Source organism: Cryptomeria japonica, chromosome 10 (genome assembly GCF_030272615.1).
Source record: "Cryptomeria japonica chromosome 10, Sugi_1.0, whole genome shotgun sequence".
NCBI lineage: Eukaryota > Viridiplantae > Streptophyta > Pinopsida > Cupressales > Cupressaceae > Cryptomeria > Cryptomeria japonica.
In genome coordinates, this window is record NC_081414.1 from 94,179,080 (window position 1) to 94,204,855 (window position 25,776).

Genomic DNA, 25,776 nt, shown 5'->3' on the forward strand with positions numbered 1-25,776 from the left:
ATTAGTTCATTATCATTTGAATTATAAGCATTCATTGTCAGTTGCATTATAAGCATTTTATTTGAGATCAACGGTCAAAATAAAGATTGAGTATATTGGGACAAACAAAAACAATTGCATTGATCATGATAAGTTGCATTAGTTTGCATTCAATTATCTAGGTTCATTCATTTAGGTTTGCATGTTATCATAATCATCATGTCTTTCATCATTCATTAATTATATTAGTTTGAATAGAGTGTCATTTGCATTGATCATATCATTATTAGCTGCATTATATTCATTTATCATCTTTCGCATCTAGTTATCATTAGTTTCATCTAGAATCATTTATTCATTAAGTTCATTTAATTGCATTTATGCATTTAGATTCATTAACCATATTATCACATTATCATTATTCATATTTCATCAATCTAATCGTCATTTACGTCCATAATCATCATATGGCATTCAAAAATTCAAATACATTTTATTAGTATCATTTCATCATTTCATTATATGCATATACATCAAGGAATAAGAAATAAACATCAATTTGCATACACCATTATAAGCATTTCTTATATAGATCATTGCATTTAATCATTTAAGCGAAGTATCATTTTCATCATCATATAAATCATGTAAATCATTTCACATCATAATCATCATATGGATCATATAAGTACTAGATAGCATCATTTCATATAGATCATCATCACATCATCAAGGCATATAGAACATCATATAACATAAAGTAAAGGATAGATAATCAAAATACCATCCATATAATCAATGCATATATGTCATATAGATCATCATCATAAGTAGCATGCATAATAAATCATGAATCATAAGCATCATATAGAGTCCATGTCTACATATCATCGTAAAATAATGAAAAATCCAAGTATACAATGATATCAAAGAAATAATTAATAACATACAATGTCTCATAATATCAAATCAAGTTTCATGGATGCCCTATGCCACTCTTGCCTGACTCTATCTGTCTCTGTGGCTGTGGATGAGAATATCCTCTAGATGGCCCTGCTCTTCGATCCCTCTGAGGAGGCCCCATGACCCCACCACTACTATTATCCACCCTGTCGACTACAACAGTAGTCACATAGCTCCTTGTTCTCTATCTCTCTAAGACCAGATCCTCATATAATCATCGCCAATGCACCGTCTCCTTCCCAGCCCATAATAATGCCCTAACAGTGTCAGTTGAGAGAGTGCCAGATCCAACCTCCTGAATGTGATCAAGTGTCACTTGTATATCCCGGTATCTTCTCATAGCTCTATCCCTCTCAATAGTGAGTGTCTATACCTGTGCCCTGAGTTGATCAATCTATGCTCTAAGGTCATCTATGCTATCATGTTGTGGAACAACCTGCTGGGGTACATCATGCATGGCCTCATCCCCACCTCCCTCTCCACCTGTTGGAGTCTCTACCCAAGTATATCTCATTATCTGATGATGAATGAGGGGCACCCGATCCTCTAAGTCCTCCCCCCCTCATCCAAGCCACCCTGTGCTGCTATCACTCTTGGATTTGGATGGATCTACCCAAAATCAATCCCCCTGCCCTAACCTCTGTCCAATCCTCCACCTCTGCCTAATCCTGGACAGGGTAATCCTCTTGTTGCTTCAATCTCCCCTCTATTTTCCTCTCTCCCAATCTGACTTGCATCTCTCCCTGCCATAGGAAGTGGCCTCCCAACTCTACCTATCTTGCCAACCTATCCAAAAGGTCCTCCTTGGACTCTAACCCGACCTCCTCTCCGTCCTCGTCTCCATCCTCGACCATCTCTACCCTCATCCCCCTCATCTTCGGCCTCTCGAGTAGCTCTAAGCTCTCACCTTCATCTTTGTCACCTAACAATAGGATCATCTGAATTTGACTCCTCATCTCCTGAGTTGAGAGGAGGATCTGCAGGAACAGTGATGCGAGGAAAAGGGTGTGCAAGAAGGTATTGTGTATAACCTGTTGTGATCCTGACATCCAAAATGTGTGGTCTCAAATCATATGATACAATGTGAACAACCAAAAACTCTGTGTATGCTATCTCAAAAGATAATGAAGGACCCCAATCTCGTATGTCCTTGCACCATCGTGCATACATCGCAACACCAGAAGGCATGTGCTGAATGATACCAAACTATCTCAAAATGCGACCAAATAACTGCCTCTCAATGATATAAGGAGTGTGTCCGATCAGATATCTACTCTGCAAAATTAATGGCAAAATGCGAGTGTCCTCCAACCAAGGCTCACAATGAATATAAGACCTCCAAATCATAGTATCCATGGAATCCAGTACCCATCTCCAAACATCAAGCTTACCTAGCTTAGGCTGAGTAATAATACCTCTGCACAAATATACAAATGGATGACCATCACCACAAACTATGTCATGTATCGGTCGAGTAACAGAAATGTGCTCCCAACACCAGACTTGAAGAAGTGTGCATCCAAATAACAAATTCACTCCACCATCATACACAACCTGATGTAGATCATGATAAAGATATGCAAGCATACAAACACCCCATGCATAATGAGTACGATGTTGCATCATGGTCTACAAAATCCCTCCCCATCCAATGACAAATCCTCGAGATCTCCTATCAGGACATATAAATTCGCCAATCAAGCCACCAAGTATCATTGGGAAAGTATCATAGTGCATAATCATGTCCTCCCATCAAATCTCTCCCCCATCAATGCTCTGATCACCAAACATTATCCAACATGCCTCAGTCCCACCAAGATTCTGGTAGTCTTACTGGATGAGCTCGCCAGTCACAGGGATGTGGAGGATCCTATAGACATCCTCGAGCATCACACTAATTTCACTAGTGGGTAGGTGAAATGTGTTGTGCTCGCTATGCCATCTCTCAGCTAATGCAGTCAACAGACCCCTATTATGTGCAATATCTAGCATGTATAAGAGGTGACATAATCCAGAGGCATCAATATGTCTAATCTTGTCCTAAGTCAACTCTGGGACTAAATGGCGCATAGCCAGGAATTTTTCTCGACACTGGAGAACATCTAGTTTCTCTTGTTTAATCAGACAAGTTGTCTATTAATCATCAATCCGATCAAATCATCATTTCAATCCAATCTTTTCTATCAAGCAAATCAGGCTATCAATTAAATGATAAATAAATCAAGATCTTTATCAAACACAGAATTGATCTCTTCGAGCTTCTATCAATTCATCAATCAGACAAACAAATGGATATCTTATCAATCAAAATGTCTATCAAGAATTCAACAATGTTTCTATCAATCAAATTAATCAAATCATTGATCAATCATCATCAATTGTCTATCAATTTATCAAATTCACACATCAATTGTCTAATCAAATTCATCTGCCAAAATAAAAAAAATTAATTTTAAACAAATGCGATGTATGTCTAAACATATGCGCTAACCTACAGTGCATAGGCATTGAATCAGTCAAACACGTTAAATCAAGTAAATGCGCTAACATAGCGATCAAATGTGCGAACATAATAAAAACAGACATTAACCCATCATTTGCGCTAACATCTTTAACAAAAGCATGAACATACAAGATAAAAGTGCTAAACTATCAAATATGTTAACAAAAATAACAGATGTGCTAAACTACCAAACAAATGTGCGAAAACGAAAAATGCCAAAAATTAAAAAAATTAAAAACTAGTATAAAATGAGCGAAAAAAATGAAAACTTGTACGGAAAGTTCAAAACCAAGATCAAGATAGGTCACTCACCGGTGGACCGTACTCAGCAGGTCTCTGGTATCAATGGAGGTGCTCAAATCGACGATTCTCGTATTGGATCAACATCTTGCTAGCTCAACACTCCAATACTTTTTTCTCCAAAAGTTGACAAATTGCAAATGAGGATAAAATTGACCTAGGTTAATTTTATTATTACCTTTTTTAATTTTTGAAGGGGTAATTAATGTTTCAAGTGGGGCAATTTTATTTATTTTTCAAAAATGAATCTAATTGAGAGGTCTATTTTCAAATCTTTTCAATCAATTATCATGAGATTAATCGCTCAATCAATTTTTTTTTTAACAATTTTACGATCAATCTCTTGAGGGGGCACACAATCATGATTTTTATCTTCGTCGAGGGCATTATTGAGACTTGATCTTTGAAACAACGTTGTCTCAACATCATTTCAAAGAGGGGCAAAATGTATACACATAAAATTGGCTATGAGTAATTAAATAAATATTTTATATTTATTTAATAATTATTCTTTTATTAAATAGTTAATTTGAAAAGATTAATTTATTTAATTCATTTCATATTCTTCTATTAATTAATTTAATTGAAATATTTTATTAATTAATTCATTATATCCATTTCTTCTAACCCAATTAATTAAATATCTAATATTTAATTATACTTCTATCCACTATTCTATAATATCATCAATTAAATAATTTAATCTTCCTTTTCCAACTCACCCTCATCTCCACATCACTTCTTCTTTGCCAACTCATCAATCATGTGGCTAAGATATTAATATTTTAAATATTAATATGCATCATTATCTTCAACTTCCAAATTTATTCTTCAAATAATGTGTATGTACACACATTCCTCAACCTCCCTATATTCTCTCCAACCTTCCTACATCTTTGGAGGGAGTTGAGTCCACTTGTCCTCTTATCCCTAAATCTTCTCCAACTATCCTATATTCTCTCAAGTCTTCTTCTCAGTCAAGGTGAGATGAATGACACTTGGCTTCTCCTTCCACCTTTTCCTCCATCCTGTAAGTGTAGGAGGAACATCTTCCACCTTTCTCTCACATCTCAACCTCTTGCTCATAGCCATCCAATTTGTAAGATTTAATCAGGACCGTTGATCTCTGCAACCTAAGCTTATGCACTAAAAAATCTATAAATAGAGGTCTTCTAAGCCATTTTTTAAACTAATAACTAATCTTATAGTCAATTAGGAGTCTTTATCTTTGCATCCATGAGTTCATTTTTTTAGCATTTTTAGAGTTGTTTTTGAGCAATTTAGCATAAATCATTATCATAGTTTAGCTTTGCATATCATCTCAATTATCAGTCCATTCCACACTTGCCATCTTGGAAGCTACCAGTGCTTGTTTGAGAGCAAAATCATCTGCAACCAAGAACAATTGGGTTAGGACACAATGAGACATAAATCATGAAGGTATAATCTTTTATTTGCTTTTTCATTTCATGTTGTTTCATTGGTTGAAGCTTGAGTTATATTTGCATGATAGACTAATGAGTTTGCAGGTTTAATCTTTGAGGTGAAACTTAAGTTGATACAATATGTATATATATAAAAAGATGTTTTGATCAGAAAAATAATAATATTAGATCAATAAAAAATTAGAAAGAAATCTTATGAAATAGTCAATAAGAGGACTAACGATATTAATTGTCTAATGAGGAAAATACATAGGTACTTGTTAATAGCTAATAAATGACTGGCTCCATTTTTAGTCTCTCAACCAATAGATTAATTATGTTAATCAAGTAGGGGACATTACAGATTCCCTGACAAATACTTTAGGGCCTTGACACCCACTTGAGAGGAAACTTCCAATTAGATTCCCTTAGTAGCCACTTTAGGGTCCCAACACCCACTTGAGAGGAAATTTCCAATGAGATTCCCTGGTAGCCACCTAGGCCTCGACACCCACTTGGAAGCCACTCCCCCTAACTTGCACCTAGATACCACTAACATTTGGATACAATAAGAGGATCACAACAATATCATATCATCCATGGTACACATAATGAATCATCACAATCACATCTCATAAGTAAAGATCTCATAAATCAAATTAGGACTTCTATAAGATCCCAATCGACAAGGGGGTAAGTCTTGAATCGACAACATATATATAGCCATTGATTCATTATAATAAAGCATGATATTGGGAATATGATCACAAATCTAAACCAAATATCCATACATGAACCTAAACCATAATATCATTTATGATCCACAAATCATTCCTTAATCCATTTGCTCTCAAAGCATCATCAAGAATGCAAAATCAATGAACAATAGTGAATGAACACATGCAACAGAAAGGAGACACGTGAATCCATAAAAAACAACCATACAACCTTTGTAAATGCACAACAGAGTTATAGACCCAAATCCAAGCCTTTGGACTAACCCAAGGTTACATGGGCTCCTAAAACTTGATCTGGGGATCAAAAAATGAAAGTGTGCTTATGCCACATAAAGTAGTGCTTTTACAACTTATTTTAGTGCATATACCTATTGTTTTAGCTCATTTACAACAACAACAACAAGACTACAAACCTTGGTTGACTTTAGGTTTAAATATTGACACCAAGATGACCAAAAATGCAAAATCTAACACAAACCCATTTGATATGGTTGAGTTTCCTACTAAAAAATGTATTTCTATAGACCATATGACCAAAAATTAAATCAAAAGATGACAAATACTGAAAACAACCCTTTAAAAGAGTGAAATGAGAGCACTCGAAATAGCCACTTAACAAAATAACAAAGCATGAAACCAAATCATTTCTAGAAATTTTAAAATATCATTCAAACACATATTAAACACTTCTTTTCATTTCATAGAAGCAAAAGTACATAAAAACATGAATAAATCCAGAAAACCCTAACCTAGAAGACAAAGATTAAGATTATGAAAATCAAGACAAAAAAACCTCCTCACCAACAACAATCCAATACTAACCGGAAAGCCTCCAAAATGAAATTCCAAACGTAATCCAAGTCTTCAAAAAAAAATCCATGAAAGCCCCTTACAATTTTCATGAATTCCCTTCTCAAATTTTAATAAAAATTTTCCCCAAACACATGCAGATTGAAACCCTTCTTCAAATCTCCCGATTTTTGAAAAACCACTCTCCAAAAGAAACCACAAGTCTCATTCCCCAAAAACCACTCTAAAAAATAACCTCCCAAAAGTTTCCCACGTCACACTTGAATGCAAAACAACCCTTTCCTCATGCACTTAGGACCAAATTAGTAACCCTCATTCAAACAAAAGATCACTCAAACACAAACAACTAAAATGAAATAGTAATTAAAATCAATTACCAAATAATATCTCCCACAATAAATATAAAATATAAAAAACCATTTCCTCATATAATATAAATGCTAATAATAATAAAAATATTATAACATGAGATCCACTTATTAAATCCCTCATAATTAATCATTCACACTTAGGATTACATATTATAATTTATTTATCATTTACCACAACCATATAACATCAAACCATCGATAAAATTAAATAAAATACAACATGCATAAAACCACACAAAACCTAACAAGACGACTCTACCCAAGAACATTGGAACTCACATAGGACACTAGCTAGGTTTAAGATATGGTAGAGCCTTAGTGTCACCTCTAATCAACTGCCATTGGGATTAAAGGAATGCTCAGACCTGTGAGTCCGAGTTAATTCAATGTATAGTAATTTCATCTTGCATAACACCAAACGTCTATACACAACATAATATATAGACATAAGATACAAGTAGGTGAAGGAGAATCGTAACATCACACCCTACTCATACATGAGTGATGTGACATCATCCCTTTCACAGCCACAAAAGTAAGACATCATATAAAAGACATAACATACTAAATAACATCAACATCATCCACATCCAATGTAATCACAAAATAAGGGTCAACACATGACAAATCATCATAAGCAATAAACATGAATCACATCTTGTAAATAGTGAATAATCACAAAGCAAATCATAACCTTAACATCAATAATTAATCCAGAGTATAAAATCAACATCATCATAATAATAAAAATGAATGGGCACCTATATCAAAGAAAATATCAGTATAAAGAGTCAAACAAGAAGCAAAGAGTATTAGTGGCATATAAAGAGACCACTAGTATTTGACACAACACATCATAAAGGATGAATCATGGAAGAGCACTACATTTTAGGATGGTAACTACTTATATTTTTACCATATTTGTGTTGAAGAAGTGGCAACAATTTTTTGTGATGGCTTTTTGGGTTAAAGCATTGATATGAATGGGGTTAATGTCATTTTTATCATTACAATTATGTTGTAGTGTAATTTGCCTCATGTATGGACACCCTCTATCGAATTATTTTATCATATGGTGTGTCGGTATATTATTGATGGGGTTTTTGATGATCATTAGTGTGGTGTGTGGCTAACTTCTAGTGTTTTTTATGTTTATGAAGGGCTTTAGCTTGCCTAGGAACCCTCTTAGCAAAGGGGGAGTGTTTGAGCATAAGTTGAAAAACATTTTTGATTGGTCCTGTGTATGGTGAAAATGGATAACAATAATAACAATATTGAAAGGCTAAATGAATCCAACCACAGAACCCTAGCCTAACAATCAACAAAGATCCACCATAACATATGAAGATTACCTAAGACAATGCAAATCACATGAAATCACAAAGATTATACCATCACATGTCCAATAGGGTTTTGATCTCCATTCTTCCTATCTCCATTGATCTTGCTTGATATATATTTGCTCTCAGATTTTATGTGCACAAGAGCTCAACAAAGAACGGAATGTGGTTGCAAGTAGGATCATAGTGTAGTCAATTGATCAAGTAGTTAGCTCCTTAGGATCATTAGGATGATTAGGATCATTAGGGTTTGATAATGAAGGAAGCATCTCCTTATATAGAAGACACAATATGAAATGGAGGGATAAGATTGAGAGGTGTAAAAGGAGGTTGGCTATGATTAGAGGGTAGGTAGTGTATAAATTAAGAGATGAATGACATGTGTCATAGGTAGAAAAGGCTAATGAATTAATTAAATAAATAAAGATTTATTTAATTAATAGAAGAAGTGGGATAATTAAATAAATAAGAATATTTATTTAATTTAGGAAAAGGATAATTTAAATAAATAAATGTATTTATTTAAATGAGAAAAAAGGCTAGAAGAGGATAAATGAATTAATTAAATAAATAAAGATTTATTTAATTAATAGAAGAAATAAGCTTAGATAATTAAATAAATAAAATATTTATTTAATTAGACTGGACAATTTTGGGTGTCTACATTTTGCCCCTCTTTGAGACAATGCGGCTTGTCGCGTTGTTTCAAAGAAGATAAGATGAACTGATACAAAGTTGCCCCAGGATGGGAATGATATGCCCCCTCGAGAGATTGGATGAAAATGTCTGGGAAGATCGCAGACAATCTCTCGATAAGAAAGAAAGGCTAGAATGGACTGACTGGATAAAGTGACAAAGTCACGGGATAAAGAAGACTGACTTGGAAAATGAAGGCGAGGGCTAGGGTAGGCTATAAGATAGACCACGGGGGAAAATACATCCTCATTGTCATCTACACATCCACAAGAGCATATTGCAGAGCGAGAATAGAGCAGGAGCAGTCAGCAGCGATGGCTTTCACTCACAGATTCGACCGCGTTCGCCGATTCCAGAGGCCAGCAAAGGTAGGAGAGCCGGTAAGTACCACCAAACCTCCTCGTACTTTGATGCATTTAATTTTGTCATTAATGCATGCTAGGTAGGGTCATAAATGCGCTTAGACTAGGGTCTAAAAAGTGTCAAAAAATGTTTAGGTGCGTCTGCGTTGGTGCCAGGCGCGTTTGTGTCTGCTAGGCGCGTCTGTGTTTGTGCCAGGTGCGTCTATGTCTGGACCTGCGTCTGTGTCAAATGCGGCCGCGTCTATGCTGTTCAGGCGCGTTTGTGCCAAGAAGGCACGTCTGTGTCAACTAGGTGCGTCTATGCAGAGCATAGGCACGTCTGTGTTAGGAAGGTGCGTCTGTGCAGTCTCTAAGAGCGTTTGTGTCATGTAAGCACGTTTGTGTTTGAAAAGTATGAATTTGCATCTTCTAGGTCAAATCGATAGTTCTGTGATGAACATATGCTGTCGATTGGATAAGCTGCTGAGAGGATACACTCAAGCAGGTCCTCTAGGAAGACTAGGATAGATCAAGGCACTTTGTGATGAACAGTGAGTACCAAGATAATACTTTGTGATGAACAGGGAGTACTGAAATATGAGCAACACTTTGTGATGAACAAGGAGTGCAAATGTGAGTAACACTTTGTGATGAACAGGGAGTGTCACACACGTAGTACTTTGTGATGAACAGTGAGTACCACTACGATAAATAGAAACACTCTGTGATGAACAATGAGTGTCACTAGGGTAGATAGCCATATGCATTTAGATAGCGAGTAGCATTTTGTGATAAACAGTGAATGCCACTATAACTGACATGATTGAGTTGTTTGACTGCAGGAGTATTTGTCGATGCTAGAGTAACGGGAGAGATTCCCATCGACATAGAGGTTGCGACTTGAGTTGTCATTTGAGGACAGAGCTGCCATCGAGGAGATGGGTCTGAGACATGTGTTGTATGCGCCTGAGTTTCGGGCAAACATGGGTTTGCTGACTACGCTGGCTGAGAGATGGCACTCTGAGACGTGCACATTTCATTTGCCGATGGGTGAGATGACAGTCACCCTGGAGGATGTATACAGGATTCTATGGGTGTCAATCGATGGGGAGCTGATCCCATACGATCGAGATGGCGACAGAGAGGCCCTGAGATGAGTATTCCAGGACCCTGGATTGGAGATGAGGGCTAGACACGTGGCCTGGGACACCATGACAGCCACAGGGTTAGCATTGCCGACAGTGATTGGAGGAGCTATTAGTGGGTTCCTGTGTCCGGACAGGGTGACACGAGGTTTGGCTATGGGCTGGGGGGGAGCACTGGAGACGCTGATGACACAACATACCAGATATGCCTGGGGACCGTGTGTGCTGGCACACTTGTATTATGAGTTGCATCAGTTTGTTTATCATGGATCAGTGGGATTGGGCTGCGGAGTTACATTACTGCAGGTATGGGCTTACGAGCATCTGCCGGTTACCCGACCGATACACTTCAGGGGCAGAGGCCATGGGCGCAACTTCATGCATTTATATGATATGATCACGTTGCAGCCACAGATTGGCAGGCTAGAGTACTGGCAGTGAGTGATTGATGACATTGATGAGGTCATATGGCGACCTTATCTGGGTTGTGAGCAGTGGGAGGATGATGCAGTTGAGCTACCGTACACCTTTTGGAGCAGGTACCTGATTGGGCGGATGCCCTATGTGCTAGAGAGGCAGCTAGTAGACAGGATTGGCTGACAGTTTGGCCGGATTCAGAGGATGCCCCGGGGATCAGGCATGTATGCCCGCACAGTCAGAGATCAGGCACAGTTTGGGCCGCTACTGTCGTATGATCAGGCAGTGACTGAGCTGGTGGAGATGATACCTCTTCCTTGGGACATGTGGCCTGAGATCAAGGACGCCGGGATGGATGCTGAGTATACAACATATTGGGCAGAGCATCCATTCCCCCGATTGATAGATCCAGGAGAGGCACTGGAGGGAGATGGTGGTGGTGATGAGGATGATGGTGGAGGCGATGGGGGCAGAGGCCGACGGAGGAGGAGGGGAGTAGTTGGAGAGAGGCGGGTTGCACCTCGGAGGGAGGGTGGAGAGGAGAGGTAGGCTCGGGTGGTGAGGGGTCACGGTGGATTGCCTTTATAGGTGCCAGCAGCACAGGGTCCCAGGCAGGTGCAGATACAGGGATAGGGACAGAGACAGGTACCAGTACAGGCACAGGGGCAGGCACAGGGGCAGGCACAGGAGCAGGCACCCGTAGAGGAGGAGCCACAGGTAGGGGCAGAGGTAGAGGGGGTTGACCCAATGGAGGTTGAGCTACTAGATTTGAGGGAGATCTGCGAGGGCCAGGCATATGAGATTCAAGATCTGGAGAGGGAGAGGGATCGGCTCAGGACCAGGCTCAGGGATACTGAGCGAGAGCGGGATCAGGCTATCCAGCGCTACACAAAGGCTGAGACAGCACTGAGGGCTGGGAGGTAGGTAGCAGAGGACACAGGGGCTTGATATGCCTATGTCCTGCAGCCAGGAGAGGAGATAGCCTACTGGAGGGACCTTTACTATGGTGCAGTGCCAGCAGATCAGCGGGCGAGGAGCTTCTATAGACCGTCGCGTACAGCGACAGCTATGGGGGGAGCCGGAAGAGACAGACATCGAGTGGTGGGGTCATGGGTCCTCCACCACCACCAGATAGAGGAGACAAGCAGGATGATCCTGGGGCGGGTCCTTCAGGGGCTCAGATTCCATCGAGGCCGGGCGGCTCCGAGGGAGGGAGTTCATCATTGCCTTAGAGGGCTCCCTTTGTATCAGTTTTGTACCATTTTGTATTGTAGACACCTGCAGGTGCTTTTGTAGCCATATGATTTTGACATCATTGTATCATGACACTTTTGATTATATATATGAGATGATTCATCTTTGCAGCAGCTATATGCATGTGTACCTATGTGATGAGATGTTTTTATGTGATGCTTATGATATGGATGCAAATATGTATATGATGCAATGCAATATATTTTTGTTCTTTTATGTTTTATATGTTATGCCAATGCAAATGTGAATGTGTGTAATGCAGATGAATATGATAATGCAAATACTTATTTATATGATGACAATGTAAAATGTGCTAATATGTGTTGTGTGCAGGATGTGATGCAGTTGTGATATCTATATGTATGTATGAAATGCTTATATGTGGTAATGCAGGTGCAACTATATGAAATGCAAATGTTTTTGGTGTGTCATTATACTCAGTCACGTGATAGCAGGCTACGCGGACTTGAGAAGGATGATGGAAGTCAATCAAGAAAGGGGGATGAAAGACAGAAGATATGAAAGTGAAAGAGCTTCTTGTGCGTTATCATCATTGAGCTTTATTATGGCAAAATAGGTTATGACAATCGAGGCATATATTTGACCCAGAAAGTCATTGTACCTGTTTGCATGGAGATCAGACAGTCACAAACAAGGAATGCCCCAGTTCACACTAGACTCTCAGTGTCCTCATATCCTTGGACAAGTCATAGCATTACTAAGAGACAATCCACAGACAGAAAATACAAATAGGTGATGATACCCCATCCTCGCCTTTCTAGTCAAAGACATCCTGGAGATAGAATCTCTAGTCAAAGGCATCCTGGAAAAGCTAAAAGACATGTCACCAGAAAGATAAAATCAAAAGAAAACCAAGACTCGACACCAACATCCACTGTAGTCCTCAAGTTTAGTGTCTCTTGTCACTTGTATAAGTCATGTTTGATTGTGGTCACAATATTTACTTTCACAAAGAGGATAGATAGCACTGAACCATATGTTGTCTGAGTCTGTTGAAAGATTTGATTTGTTGAAGCCCATTGTTGCTGCTGTGTCTCATCTGAAACTGACTGAATCCATGAAACTGATACTTTATTGCGGAGAAGATGAAACTTTATTGCAGATCTGTGATGCAAATGCTGCTTTATTGCGGATTGTGCGCGGATAGATTGAAGAAAGCTGGAAGAAACTGTACTTCTCGAAACATGTGATGTTCTCAGTTCCACACCCATCACTAGACGTAGGATTTGCCTTAGCCACAAATAGGATTTGATTTATTATGAATGGAAAGGGGGATTTGTTATGAATGGCTAACCAATCTTAGGTAGATCAATAACAAGCCATGATGGGAATGGGTAAGTTTATTATGAACGAATAGGTTGTGAGTGTGTGCAAAGTGAAATGATGAAAGAGAATCCTGAAGGAGGGAGGAGCAATGTCTCTACGCATGGCGCTGGTGACCCAGTTTTCACCACGGTACTTGCCCAGGGCACCACCGAAGTGGTTTTCACCGTTGGATGAAATTATTTCTCTTTACTTTTTTCAATTTTTCAATGTTTTTGTGTCACAAGGCGCCTGTTTGCCAGGTTTTCACCAAGTAACGATTTTTTTCTTTTATAATTTTTTTTGTATTTTTGAATTAGGATACTCTGAAGAGCTATGTGTAGAACCTACGAAGGTGCATGCTGTTGATAGGATCCTCCAAAGGTTCACCTTCTGTAGTTGAGAGCTGATATGCCCCAGATCCATATGCTGCTGTAATAATGTAAGGACCAAGCCAGTTTGGTTCGAACTTGCCCTTCTTCTCTCTGTCTTGCTGATTTTTAGGATTTTCTCTGAGAACCAAGTCACCTACCTCAAATGTACGAGGCTTGACCTTGTGATTGTAGCTACGACTCATTCGTTGTTGGTAAGCTTTGAGATGACTAAAAGCAATTTGTCTTCGTTCATCCAGTAGTTCCAGTTCTTGTAAGCGAGAAACCCAGTAGTCTTCATCATTGATGATGTTTTGCAAAGAAACCCATAAAGAGGGTAGCTCGACCTCAATAGGCAAGATGGCTTCAGAACCATAGACTAGTGAATAGGGTGTAGCTCTTGTGGGTGTACGGACACTTGTGCGGTAGGCCCAAAGTGCAGGATTAAGTTGGATATGCCAATTACGGCCAACATCGTCGACTGTCTTCTTTAAGATTTTAAGGATTGTCTTATTGGACGCCTTAGCTTGGCCATTACCTTGGGCGTAGTATGGTGTGGAGAAACGGTGGGCGATATGGAAGCGGTCACAGAGTTCACAAACATCCTGATTTTTGAAGGGACACCCGTTATCAGTGATACTGGAAATAGGAATACCGTATCGGCAAATGATATAGTTGAGGATGAATGTAGCAATCTATTTTCCAGTAACTTCTGTGAGAGGCACGACTTCAATCCATTTTGTAAAATACTCTATGGCAGTGATAATGAATTTATGACCATTGGAAGAAGGAGGGTGAATCTTGCCTATGAGATCGAGTCCCCATTGACAAAAGGGCCAAGGAGATGCCAGCGGTTGAAGTTCTTGTGCTGGTGCATGTATGAGATCTCCATGAATTTGACATTTCTTACATTTCTTGACAAACTGGTATGAGTCTTTCTCCATATTGGGCCAATAATATCCAGTCCTAATGAGTTTCTTGGCCAAGGTAGAACCACTAGCATGTGGACCACATATCCATTCATGCACTTCCCGTAACGCAATTTGAGCTTCGTCGCTTTCTAAACATCTAAGAAGAGTGCCATCTAGACCTTGTCGGTATAGGATATCAGCTAAAATGACATATTGAGAGGATTGGCGAATGAAAGTATGATGTTGGTTATTTGATAGATCAGGAGGTAAAGTATTATCACGTAGGTATGTGAAAATGGAACCATATAACTGGGATTCGGGACCGACAACGCATAACGTCTCAGTATTCATGATCTCATATGAAGGGACCAAAAGGTTGTCCACCAAGAACTCATAGCGGGTCTCGTTTGGGGGTAGATCGATCAGTGAAGCAATTGTAGCCATGGCATCTGCGGCGCGATTCTGCTCTCTTGGTATCTGTTCAAAGTCTATCCTTGTGAAGTGTTGTTTCAGGTCATCCACCATTTGTTTATAAGGCATTAGCTTCTCATCTTTTGTTTGGTAATCACCAGGTGCTTGATGGATAACAAGTTGGGAATCCCCAAAAACATGAAGTTCCTGGATCTTCCATTGAATTGCAATTCGTAACCCTGTTGTTAATGCCTCATATTCCGCTATATTGTTAGTGCAAGGAAATGATAAGAGGTATGATTTTGGTATAGAATCTCCTTGAGGAGTTATAAAGAGGATGCCAGCTCCTGCCCCATGCTGTGTATATGAGCCGTCAAAGTATAGTTGCCATGGCTTTGCATGTGACATTGTCAAAATGGATTCATCTGGAAATTCTGAACTTAGAGACATCATCTATCATGGGAGCATCTGCTAATTGATCTGTGATGGCTTGTCCTTTTATTGCTTTTCTATCCACATACTCGATGTCGAATTCACTCAGTATCATTACCCATTTGGCCAGTCACCCAGTAAGTGTTGCCTTATTGAAAAGGTATTTCAATGGATCTATCCTTGCAACTAACTTTGTCTTATGAGTAAGCATGTAATGTCGTAATTTCTATGAAGCAAAGACCACAGCAAGGCATGCGCGCTCAATTGGTTTGTAGTTTAGCTCATATCCCACCAATGTGTGACTGATATAATATACTGCTTTTTCCTTGCCTTCAGCAATTTGTTGTGCTAAGAGTGCCCCCAATGCTGTTGGAGTAGCTGAAATGTATAATAACAGTGGTTGATCTGGAACTGGTGGCATCAGAACTGGCGGATTTAGAAGATAATCTTTGAGCGTTTGGAAAGCCTGTTGACAGTTGTCATCCCATTTGAATTTGATGTTTTTATGAAGCAGGTGCTGAAACGGATTACACTTATCTGCCAGTTGTGCTATGAATCTTCGAATGGATTGGAGTCTGCCTTGTAAGGATCGAAGTTGACTGATATTTCTTGGTGGTTGCATTTCCAAAATAGCTTTGACTTTTGCTGGATCCACTTCAATTCCTCTTTTGGATACAATGAATCCTAGGAGCTTCCCAGAGGTTACTCCAAAGACACATTTCTTAGGGTTTAATCTTACTTTGTATTTTTCCAACCGATCAAAGGCAACTGAAAGTATGTCCAAATGTGCATTTTTGTCTATTGATTTGACCAAGAGGTCGTCAACATAATCTTCCACTGTTACATGCATGAGATCATGAAAGATAGTAGTCATGGCTCTTTGATATGTAGCACCTGCATTCTTTAGCCCGAAAGACATGACATTCCAGCAGAAAGTTCCCCATGGACAAGTAAATGATGTTTTGTGTTGATCCTCGGGTGTGATCCTTATCTGATTATAACCAGAGAATCCATCCATTAATGATAGCATTTCATGACCTGCTGTGAGATCAACAATCAAGTCAATATTTGGTAATGGGAAGTCATCCTTTGGACAAGCTTTGTTGATGTCTCTGAAATCTGTGCAAATTCTGATGCTGCAATCTGGTTTACTGACAGGTACCAAGTTGGAGATCCATTCAGGGTAATCAATTGGGCATATGAATCCGACATCGAGTAATTTCTCAAGTTCTACTTTGACTAGTAATGCCGCTTGTGGATGCATTTTTCTTAATTTCTGTTTCACTGGTTTTGCCCCCGGTTTGACTGTGAAATGATGCATTACCAAATCCGGATCCAATCCAGGCATATCAGCGTATGACCAGGTGAAGTTGATTTGTCATTCTTTGAAGAAACTTATGAATTTTGACCTTTCGGACTCTGTCAGTGATTGAGCTAGGAATATGTTGTGTGGAACCTCTTCTATACTGATGTTTGTTTTGATAGTCTCCTCTACCAACATGGATGACTTTTCTTCATATGATGCTGGGAGAATGTCGAGCCTTCCATCTTTGGGTGCCTCAGAGAGGTTTTCACCCTCAGATACATCCTTTCTTTTTACTTTTTTGGAGTCAGATAGCGCCACAATGTGGTTTTCACCATAAGACCCTTGATTTGTTCTTATTTTCACATTTTTGCAACTGGAAGGTCCGACACCCTCACCAAAATATGCCACGCTATTGAGTTCTATGGTGTGTCCCGCTTTATGGTCTCTAGGGGGAAGATCATCTCGTATGCCTAGATAGTCAATAAAAGCTTCATCATTTTGGAATGTATCCAACTATGCAGGTCCTTCATGATCCCAGTCAATGAGTTGATGGTGAGCAAGGGGAAGGCCGTTAATGCCCTCGAAGTTAGTGGGGCTAAGAGTGAAGATGTGGTTATATTTGGGTATGTCAAGGTAATTATCGAGGTCATCGATGGCACTCTCCTCATCAGTCTCGATCACGAGCGAATCCAAATTATCGTCACTAATAGCGTGTTCCGGAACATGTGTTCTCATCCTATGTGATTTCAACCTAGAACCTTGAGACAAGGACTGTGTAGACTCCTCATAGGTTGTTTCTTGACCAACTCTGAATTTACTATAAAACTCTTCCTCTTCTGTGGGTTCACCTGGCTCTTTGAATGTCTCGGTGAGCTCGTAGTCACTGGAAGACTTGTCAGAACCCCATTCCCATTCGTTGGAATCTGTGGAATAGCGATTCTCTTGTTGAATTTTGGCAGCTTTGATTTGTAAGGCTTCTTCTGTCCTTTGGGTGTGGACCTTGGAAGTTAAGAAACCAAGTCCTTTCGAGCGTTCCTTCTTGAAAGTCAATTCAGGTTGTAAAGGTTCAATGATGCCTTCCTTTCGTAACCCCAGAGGGCTTTTTCCATCATACCCAAATTTTTGTAGAATTTTGAAGCCTTTACCATATTTCTCACATGGAAGATTGATGTGGTCTTGTGTTTCCTCTTCATTGTCCCTGAAAAGCATTTGGTATAAATCTTCCTCTTCTAGTTCGCCCCATCTTTGAAAGGTAGTGGGATCCCATTTGAGTTTCATGATGGAAATTTGCTTGTTAGGATGTGGTCTTCCATATTCTTTTAAGGAACTCATGACTTGTCTTAAGCACATGGTCTGATTGAAAGTATATTCCCCCATGCCTTTGTCCTGAAACTTGCCTTTAAGCTCACCTTGTTTGGATGTCGAAGGTTTTAATGACTCAGGATCAATGTATGCCGACGAAGGAACAACTTCCCGATTACTAGGAATGATGGTCTCAGTCTTTGATTTCAGGTTATTGCAATATATGAATGGATTAGGATCGCCGTTAACTATTACTTCCACTCCATTATGAGGAAACTTAATGCATTGGTGATATGTGGATGGGACTGCCCTCATTTCATGGATCCAAGGACGTCCTAATAATATGTTATAAGTAAGATTTAAATCCAGGACTTGACAGACCACATCCTTTGTAACTGGCCCAACTCTGAGAGATAAGATGACTGTACCCTTGGATGAACGCTCTTCATCATCATATGCCTTAATGGTGATCTTGTTTGTAGAATTTACAACTTTATCAGAATATCCCAATTGTGTGATAGTGCTTAATGTGAAAATGTTTAGACCTGCTCCTCCATCTATCAGGACTCGTTTTATTCGATGTTTGTGTATGAAGGCTTCAATGTGTAATGGCGCATTATGCGGCTGACTTACAGAGGCGTCATCGGCTTCTGTGAAAGTAAGGGAGTGTGGAATGGAAAGGTATCCCACCATGGCTTGAAACTGGTCCACGTTTAGATCAGTAGGAACAGCAGTATCTCTCAAGATTTTATCAAGAATGGTTTTATGTGCGGGAGATATGCGTAATAGTTCAAGGATTGAAATGAGCGCGGGTGTCTTCCCTAATTGTTATACAAGGTCATACTCAGGTTTGGTTGATGAAGAAGTGGTGTTTTTAGTTGGAGCACCTTGCAAAGTGATTTTACCTCGATGGGTTGTAACATGACATTCAGAGGTAGGTTTAGAAGAAGATCCAACACCTTTTAGGACAATCTTGGGTCTCTGAGTAGAATTCTTGGACACTTTGTCCTTGATGATAATAGTAGAGACGTAATTGTCCATCAAGATGTGATTGATAGTTGAATCATAGTTGTAGGATGCTCTGGTATAGTTGGTTTGATCCTCTGTGGCTTTAGCTTTTCCCTTGTCATGTTTTGGGAATGGTTCCTTAAACATCTCATGTTCTTGATTGGAGGAATGTCCCTCAATCTCAATATCACCTCTATCAATGAGATCTTGTATGATGTTCTTTAGTCAATGACAATTTCCTGTCTTATGACCCTTTCTCTTATGAAATTCACAATACTCATCATCATTCCACCAATTTGGCTTCACCTTTGGTTCATACGGAGGAAAATCTGGAACTATGATCACCTTGTTTGCCACTAGCTTCTTGAAGACTGACTCAAGTGGTTCTCCCAATGGAGTGTACTTCCTTCGTGATCTAGAAGTTGTTTGAGTATTTACTTGATTATTTGTAGAACTTGATCTTGAAAAGATGACTTTGGGCTGCACTATGTTGGCATCAACAACACCATCATTGACTGTGTTCTTGTTTTTATTCCAAAATCTTGGCTTGTCTTTTCCTTTAAAGTCATCTTTGTTTTCCTTGAATATTTTAATGACTCCTTGTTCAATTAGGACTTTTTCTGTCGCTAAGCCTTTTTCAATGACGTCTTTGAAGGTGGACAAACAAGCTTTCCTTAAATCATAGCCAATGTCTTTGTTAACATTTTGTGTGAATATCTCTACCATTTGTTTTTGTGGAATTTCACAAGAGCATCTGCTGGCTAGATTTCTCCATCTTTGTAAAAATGATGCAAAAGACTCTCCCTCTTTTTGCTTGGTGTTGCACAAAGTAGTGACTGATATGTCTGTCTCTATGTTGTAGGAGAAATGTTGGATAAATGCCTCTGCTAAGTCACCCCATGACTTAATTCCAGGTGGAAGTTGGGAGAACCATTCCATAGCTTGATTGCCTAAGCTTTGTGGGAATAATCTTATCAAATACGTCTCTTCTGTTGCTACCTCAATGCAAGCTGTGAAAAACTGTCTTATGTGTGCCTTAGGATCCCCTTTTCCTCTATACTTGTCAAATTTAGGCGTCACAAAGTGTGTAGGAAAAGGAGGCATTGGAATGCTCTTGTCAAATGGATAAGGACATATGTCTCTCATTGTGTATGTTGGCTTCGGTGTATTTATGTCCTCCATTTTCTTTTGTAAGTCCCTGATTTGTTGTTCCAAACTGCTCTTAGGTGGAGATCGACTTCTTGGACCATATCCTATGTTTGAGGTACCCATTGAAGGAGGAGCGTGTTGCATATATGGATGATATTGATCATACACATGTTCATATGGAGGAGGTCTATAGTGATGTTGTGTATATGGACCACTTGGTATAGATTCATGTTGAGGAACACCATATCTATTTTGTGCATGTATACCATACTCTATAGGCATGTCATGTTCTATTGTGTTGCCCCCAAATTTGACATGAGGTTTCCTTGTGTCCAAATTTTGAGCATGCCTTTGAACATCCAATTGTTTTGGTGGTTGTTCCTTAGCATTGGTATGTGATTGAACATATCTGTCTGCATAAGACTTCCATAATGGTCTACGAAGGTAAGTATCATATGTTTGACCATGTGTATGTGGGACCTCTGGTTTTTGAAGCAAAGCTGATGGTGACTTAGGTACCATGTGTGGTCTTCTATTTCCTCCACTATTAGGTCTCCTTTGATCCATATTGGAGTGAGGTTGTTGCAAAGGTCTATGTTCCATTATTTGAGACATGTCAAAATCACGAGGTATCTTGGCTCCACTTTGTGCCATCATTTGTAAGAAGTATTGTCTATCCCTCCTCATTATTTCCTCAACCAATCGATTGAAATGGGGATTCATAATGGATTCTTCCACATCTGCAGAATGTACTGAAAAGTTGTCCACATTGTCATTTTGTGTAGCATTGTTGTTTATAGTGTCCATGTTCTCAACATTTGGAATGTTTCTATAGGCATCCATGTCAGGTAATGTAGTATGATCAGAATTGAAAAAGATATCATTGTCATACTCATAAGAACTCATGTTTGCGGACTCTTGAGCCTCTTTAGTTTCTCTCCTAGATTTTTGAAGACGGGTTTCAACCGTGAACTAGGTATTGACCAAGATGCGTGAGACTAGATGAAAAATGGAAAGAGTATGGAAGACCAAGAGTTGAATGGAATGTAAATGAATATGAAGTGTACTTGCAATGTCCAAAGTGTAAGACCAAGTATGTATGTAGTAGAGTAGGTGTGACTTCCAAAGAGAGGATAGTTTCTCTTGATGAGGTAAGTTGACCTTGACTCTAAGTAAAACCAAATGAGACCCAAAGGTAAGAAACCTTGATGAGGGACCACTTAGCAAAGTGTTGTTGTATGTAGTGTGTTGACAAAGTATGATGAGGACAAGCAAGTGACCTTTTGACTCAAGTTTAGACAATTGTGAATGTAATGTGAGATGTAAAGCAATGATGGATTTTGTGAGACCCAAAGACAAGTTGAATGCTAAATGAAACCCTAGAGAGATGACCTAGGAAGCTCAAGAATTCCAAAACTGACTGTGTTTGCTTGCTGGACTGTAACAATTTTTTAATTCTGGACACAGACGCGCCTGTATACCTCACAGACGTGGTTTCTCGACACAGACGCTACTCTGTTTAACACAGACGCGCCTCTGCGATTTTCTGTCAAATGTAATGTTTGCTCTTGGAGAATAGACGCGATTTTGTCTTGCACAGACACGGCTAGACAACACAAACGCTATTATGCCCGACACAGACATGTTTCTGCAAATTTTGTGCAATTTTTCCAATCTGTGAAGTTGTTTTGTTGTGACCAAATCTGACTGTATGACTATTTTTCGTGACAAGAGGACACAGTGTTGATGAGGACAATGTTTGCAAGTGTCTAGACTCCAAAATGACTCCAAGAAAGTGTGTTGTTTGATGTAAAAATGTTTTGCATACACTTGAAGACACAAAAGACACAATGTTTTGTTGTTTGGTCTTGAATGTTTTGAATGTTTTAAATAAGTCAAGCACAATTCTTATGGCTGGCCAAGACAATAGTTGTTGATCCCACATGGGGTTTTACCCCCAAGGCTACGCTATTCAGAGTGGATACTTAGATGCTTGACCTCATTGGCTCCACCCTCGGCACTCACTTCTCGGGTCAGCCAAGCATCAATCCCCATGAAAACTCCCCATGGCGAACTTTGTATCTCTACTAAGAACCGTATGTGTGTGGGCTGCTACCAGAGGTCCGACCTCCTGCCCCAACAACTAGAAGGATTTGGGCCTCTAAAACAAAAAGGTGCTAGTAAGGGCATCCGCTCGTGTGGCCATACATGCGGTACTTTCAGCTCTGTAAATACAGAAGGCTCCCAGCCGGTAGGGGTTACGCCCTACAACTGATCAAATAAATTTGATCAAATGGGTTTATGGGGAGACATAGTGTTGGTATGAACTAATCAGCACACGTTATTCATAGTTTTCACCATGAATACATTTGATTATAGTGGTTCGGATGAGGTGGGTTTTCCTCGCTACCACTTGGGTCGTTCTCTTCTCACTAGTAGTCCTAATGACCACACGGGAAGATAGGCCCTCTAAAGATTAAACAAAAAGAGCCTATTGCTCAAGACACAAAAGACAATGATTCAATTTTAGTGCACCAATGGAAGTGTTTGCTAGTCTATGAAAACAAGGCACACAATAAAAATCCAAAACCCTCGCCAAGGATCTGCAACAAAGAGTTGTTAGTAGTTTGGATTTGTTTGAAATAATCACCCCTTCCTGCATGCACACAAGTTAGGTAAATTTTAAAACCCAAAAGACTTTGTGAAAATAGGGGCCTTCAACCAAATGATTTTGCTTCCAAGACAAGCTGCACCAATTTTGTTAGCTAGATTTGAAAATGTTAGTCCAAAAATAAACCAGATCTGACACCCTAAATGCAAAATCCGAAAACTGAATCAATGAAAAATGCAAAATTTCCAAAACTGGTGAACACAGACACGTTTACCCTCTGCACAGATGCGCCTCTGTGACACAGACATGGTTATGTGAATCACAGACGCGCTTTCTAGACACAAACGCGGATAAAAATGACGCAGATGTGTTTTCGTAACATAGACGCGCCTTTCGGAAACCTGCAAAATAAAATTTTGTCGAAAACACGGACGCGATTCAAGATGTTGCAGACGCTCCAGAAGATCAAAAACGCAATCCGAAAGTATGCAGACGTGAAAATGTCAAAAATGTTGTCGGAAATGCCAGATCTGCAACTTCAAACACAAAATCTGCAACAAAAGGTTAAATGCAAAAAGGGACAAGAGTCCCACCGGGCGTGCCAAAATTTATATGGTGAAAACGGATAACAATAATAACAATATTGAAAGGCTAAATGAATCCAACCACAAAACCCTAGCCTAACAATCAACAAAGATCCACCATAACATATGAAGATTACCTAAGACAATGCAAATCAAATGAAATCACAAAGATTATACAATCACATGTCCAATAGGGTTTTGATCTCCATTCTTCCTATCTCCATTGATCTTGCTTGATATATATTTGCTCTCAAATTTTATGTGCACAAGAGCTCAACAAAGAACGAAATGTGGTTGCAAGTAGGATCATAGTGTAGTCAATTAATCAAGTAGTTAGCTCCTTAGGATCATTAGGATGATTAGGATCATTAGGGATTGATAATGAAGGAAGCATCTCCTTATATAGAAGACACAATATGAAATGGAGGGATAAGATTGAGAGGTGTAAAAGGAGGTCGGTTATGATTAGATGGTAGGTAGTGTATAAATTAAGAGATGAATGACATGTGTCATAGGTAGAAAAGGCTAATGAATTAATTAAATAAATAAAGATTTATTTAATTAATAGAAGAAGTGGGATAATAAAATAAATAAGAATATTTATTTAATTTAGGAAAAGGATAATTTAAATAAATAAATGTATTTATTTAAATGAGAAATAAGGCTAGAAGAGGATAAATGAATAAATTAAATAAATAAAGATTTATTTAATTAATAGAAAAATTAAGCTTAGATAATTAAATAAATAAAATATTTATTTAATTAGACTGGACAATTTTGGGTGTCTATAGGTCCAACCCATCCATGATGATGGTGTTGAAATATATCATGGGTTCTAATGATATAATGGACAATGACATGTTTTGCACTTTTTCATCTATTCTAGTAGACATCAAGGCACATTTGGTAACAATAATTCAAGTTGAGGAACTTGTGTGTGGTTGCCTAGAGAAACTATTGGTCTGATCAACTAAAGAAATTGAGTAACTTCCAATTCAAAGTATGTTAGGTAAGTGTGGTGAATAAGGTTGTGAGGAATAAATATTCATTACCAAGAATTGGTTAACGTAATCGATTTCTATTAAGATATTCAAGTTGAAGATGTGTGTGATTGCCTAGAGAAGCTATTGGTGTGATCGGCTAAAGAAATTGAGTAACTTCCAATTCAAGTTATGCTAGGTAAGTGTGGTAAATAAGGTCGTGTGAGGAATAAATAGACATTACCAAGGATGTTGTTAGTAACCTAATGGATTTATATTTAGATATTCTATAGGATGTGTGTGCTTGCCTAGAGAAGCTATTAGTGTGAGCAGCTAAAGAAATTGAGTAACTTCCAATTCAAGGCATGCTAGGTAAGTGTGGTGAATAAAGTTGCGTGAGGAATAAATAGGCATTGCCAAGGATGTGGTTAACCTAATGAATTTCTATTAAGATATTCATTTGGTTGTGAAAATATGACCATTTCTCATCATAAGGCTGATAATGACCATATTGTTTCATGCTCAGTGAATGATATCTTGATTCAATATATGTTGTTCATGTATACATATATGCATACATATATACATATACATACATACATATATATACATACATATACATACATATATACATATATACATATATACATATATATACATATATACATATATATATATATGTGTGTGTGTGTGTGTATGTATATATGTATGTATGTATGTATGTATGCATATGTATATATGCAGCATCATAAATTGTAACCAGTCTAATTTACACCTCATGTTTGTGCTCCTACTTTAGCATGTCCTATCTCCATCCCCTCTCAAGTTTGTTCTGGATCTTTTTCCAACCCTTAATGTCATGAATAGTATTTAGTGGATCTCATCTTGAAATATCCTCTCCCATTTCTCTTTGTAGGAGGACTAGGGCATGGAACACTATGGTCTAGACTAAGGCACCCCAAAATGCCCTAGTCCCCCTCAAACAGGTCCCAATTTGAAATGGAATAGGGTTTCTATTGTAGAACACAATATATCACTGAGAGGGGGGTGAATCAGTGATTATAAACAAATTTCAACTATGTGTGTGTAACCAGTAAAGTAAGGAAAA